Source organism: Marmota marmota, unplaced genomic scaffold (genome assembly GCF_001458135.2).
Source record: "Marmota marmota marmota unplaced genomic scaffold, marMar, whole genome shotgun sequence".
Taxonomy (NCBI): Eukaryota; Metazoa; Chordata; class Mammalia; order Rodentia; family Sciuridae; genus Marmota; species Marmota marmota.
In genome coordinates this window covers 56,221-60,544 of record NW_025999977.1, presented here as the reverse complement: position 1 = coordinate 60,544, position 4,324 = coordinate 56,221, and the positions used below count along the sequence as shown (strand labels likewise).

Below are 4,324 nucleotides of genomic sequence, written 5' to 3'. Positions count from 1 at the left end.
TGTAGGGTATCTAAATGCTTATTGGTATTAGAGGTTTCCTGACTACCACAACATTAAGATGGTACTGTTCAAGAGTCTGTCAGTCTCATCAATTGCTTTCATCACCCTCTTTCTTTCTACAGAAAATTTCCAAAACTTCTTCTTTACATGGAACTGCCGATTCTCTGCAGCTCTCTCTTCCTGTGGCAACCAATGCAGCTTCCCTGACAGGAAGTGTCTGCAACTTCTCCAGAGCCTCTGCTCTGGCTGCCACTTCAGCATGGTTATTGCCCTCAACCTGTGGCACCTCTTTTCAGCACTCATGGACAGTGCCTACCTTTATCAACATTCTAGCACAGCCTTGGTGTCTGGGGTTACTGATCAGAACCATATTTGCACAGCATCTGCCTTCTATTAAAGTATTTTTGAGTGGGATATAACAGGAAGTGCTGAAAAGAGCTCAATTTCACACGGGGACTTTAATCTGACTGTCACTGACCAGAACACAGCAGATTCTTTCCTGTCTATGATATTCCAGTATGACAAAACTTCTGAAGCCAATGTCATGGTCCCTGTGTATCCACCACTATGTGCTAGGCTTGTCCAGGTGACATAGCCTGGACATAGCCTCTCACTACCCCACCAAGAAGGAAGCCAGGTCTACTACGATGATCAAAACACCCTGGGGACTCTGCTCTCTGGAGAACATTGGTCCCTGCCTGCAATCAAATGGCTCTATGCCATATGCAGGAAGTAGTGCTTCTGCCCCTCAACCAGAAATGGTGACATCGCTGAAGGAACTTCAGCCCACAAATGTCCACCATCAGTCGCTACCTATGGGATCTACTACTCTGTGTCCACTCATTCTATCACAGAAACAAATTTTCAAGGTGAGTACATACAGCAAGAAGGGGAAGGAATAAGATCACCATTCGAAAGGAGGGTGCAGTTTGCAGCTGGTAGCTGTGGGTCCACAGATCCCTAGAATTTAAGTCCTGAGATATTAACCACTATCCTTGTTCAGTACTCCCAATCTCAGTGTCTGTAAGTGAGAATGCAGGACACCATAATGGCCATCCACCACACATTTAGGAGACCTCCAGGAGCATACTTATGGAGGCTACTTTTTACTGCTTTGGCAGATCAGTCCCCCTACCCAACCACATTATAAATTTATTTCCCTCATTTTACTTTGGTCTCCTAGGGAGATACTTCAAAACTTACCATGGTACTGAGAGTTTAATTTTTCCTTAATTTACTCAGGACTTAAACTTTGTATTCAGAGATGCTGTCCAAAGTAGGAATTCTAGGGACTTAGCATTGCTATCCCAATGCTAGCCTCATGGTCTCAGACTTTCCCCTTCTCCATGGAATGTGCCATGTGCTGGCGCCCAGGAAGCCATGTCCATAATTCTCTAGTATCCAGTGCCAACACTGCTCAAGGAGTAGAAATGTAGAATTCTCTGTGGAAAACTGGTAAATAAATAAATAGATAGATAAATAAACAAATAAACAAAAATAACTAACTCTTTCCTGAACTGACTCTGTTTCTTTTTCCTTGACCTCCTGGGACACTCAGAGAAGATAACCAGGGTCAGTTTTTCTTTGCACCAAATCCTTCACAGAAGAAACCATGGACAATATAGTATAGTCACTTTGGATCTTTTGACTCTGTATTTGGTTACTTTTCAGAGTCCCTTGAATTGAACTGATTAATACCAAATGCTAAATTTAGTAGCCTATACCATCAAGTTCAGAGCACCTACTTTTGGTAGGCCCTAGTAATATATAATATATGTAAGGCACAGAATATATGTCCAAAAAAGTGTCCAATCACTGTGGAGAGATGGGAGATATACAATAAATGATAAATAGCATTCTGATAGTATGAAACATACAAGCACTAGGAATTTTGAAGAAGGAAACGATCACTGAATGGATTCACTTAAAAGAACCCATTAACTGCTGAATGAATCCATGAAGGAAGTGGAACAGACTTGACCTGAGTATTAATGAGAAGGACTTAATAGTGGAAGGAAACCGATTTAGACATGAGCAAAGGAAGAGAATGGTACTCCACCTGTAGCTTTTCAAGAACCACGAGTGCACTGCAACAGGGCTGTGGTGGTTACCCATGTTGTGCATCAGAGGGGGCCCTGGGGTTGGTATCAGCATCTCTGGCTTCACAGAGCCCCCCAGAAATGCACGTTAGCAGCCAAGGTTGTGAGGGATTCAGGGAACACAAAAGAGACTCAGGCTGTGGTGGGAAGGGCCTTTGCTTGTGCAGATGTTTGACTTTCCACTGTGTGGGGTTGCAGGAGTGCCCCGGAATTGTGACAAGCTGTTTTCTCCTTTGACAGATTAGAAATGAATTTACCATTCCCTACATTATCATCCCCAAGGAAAGTGCTGGGTATGATTATTGCAACATGGAGAACAAAGAAATTTTTCTCATACAGAATCAGCAAGGTCTCACCACACTGGGACTGGATTCATGTAAGCAAATCTGGGCTCTCTGAGGGTTCCTCACCTCTTCTATCTTTGTGTTATTAACATTGCTTGTTTCTTTCTTTGCACTTATTGTATATACTTTATTTATTCTTTTTCTCTCCTTTGGATACAGTTCTTCTATACGTGACTGCTTTTACTAAGAAATCAACAACCTTTTCCAGAACCTCTAAAACTGCTGATAGGTCCAGCTAGTCTGTCCTCTACAAAGACAATGGAATTCTCACTCAGTTTTACCGGTGCTAAATTCTGATAGCTACACAAAGAATGTAGAAAAAAAGAGATGAGTCTTTCTGATTATCTCAGTCACAGTGGATCCTTCCCATTAGAACAGCTTCAGAACTTCCCTGAATGCTTATAAAACACCCACTGATGTGAGGTGCCTGCTCAGATGGGCTTAGTGTGAACAACTCTCTGCTACTTCCTTATGGTAACTGTGTCAGAGATGAGTTGATCTTACTGGGGCTCTATCTCTGGTTGAGATACATTACAAGAAGAATGTAGTTGGTATAAAAATGAAAAATTTATGAACATGAAGATAAGACTTTCCCAACTTCCTGGACACTATCATCAGGGCCCACTGCTTCCTACAGGAAGGGCTTTGTTTCTGTCTAAGAGCCTACCTCTCTGGGATGGCCTCTGTTGTCGGTCACAATTCCTTCTGCTCCTGAGCTGCATTCCTTTTAGTAGTTTCTCAGATGTGAAGCCTCTTCTTTTTGACCATCTAGCACAGCTCTTCTTTACATCAACCATTTCTTTCAAGTGCAGTGTTCTCCACGGTCTGAAAGAGCCCCTACAAAACTGGCTGCTGTGGCTTATGTGGACATTTGAATGAAACCTGTGAGAAGCAGTCTTCTAGAGACAACCTTGGGTGGATTCATGAACTCTGTGTCTAAACTGATTCACTATGTAGGATGGCTGACAATACTGCAATGTCATTGGAGAGTAGCAGTACTTTCTTGATGCACTTCATTTGGGATTTCTATGAGAAGGTATGTGACACATACATAAATTATGACCGCCTTTAGTGGTACTATTTCCTCCTGGGATCTTCGACTCTGCACTCCTCAAGCTGGATACCAGTATATTGAACCAGCTCTGATATATTATGCACAGGTATCATGAAAGTTTGACTGCTGCAAAGAAAACTGAGTTGGTACAAAAGGCAAAATCAGACTCCCTTTTCAGCAGCAAGATCTATGAACAATTTTATCATTACTTGACTACCATGGTTGGCTGCCTGTGCACATACAAACCCTTTGAGAAAGGAACATATATTGACCTCCAAATCCTAGAAAAACCTCTAGTAGTACAGTACTACAATAGTTTAAATTGAGTCTATTGCCCTTCTCTATTAAGCTTTGCTGCTTCCTTTTCTGGTGCAGGAAAGTACAGAAGAAAGGACAATAAACATAAGCTCTCTTCGGGGGAAGAAATGGAACTGGTATTGAGAGCATTTATTCTCAGAAGGGTTACTTGGCTTGAAAGGCTTTATAGGAAGTAATATTCATGATTCTTCTGTGCCATGATCACAGCTGTCCCCTTATCAGAGAGCATTACCACCATGATAAATGTTTCATGAATATTGACATACTGAACATACCAGATTAAAATCCTTCCTGAATTCCAGAGAGGCCAAGTGGCTCAACTTGTGTTTCACTATTAATTTCACTAACAGACTGCCATCTTCAAGGAGTACTCAGCATGACCTGTCCATGGCTTAAGAGGGCCTTAGTGTGGCTAACTATATTTCATGACTGAGGTTTTTAGCTTATTGGTGTAAACTGACCTCTTCACCAAGCTCTGCCTTCCACCAGATTATACATGAAGAGAGACA

General features: G+C 42.0%; 1 pseudogene; it reads left to right on the top strand.

The window, feature by feature from the left end:
• The first annotated feature begins 647 nt into the window (after positions 1-647).
• LOC107137078 lies at positions 648-4,016 on the top strand (annotated as a pseudogene).
• Positions 4,017-4,324: the final 308 nt, after the last annotated feature.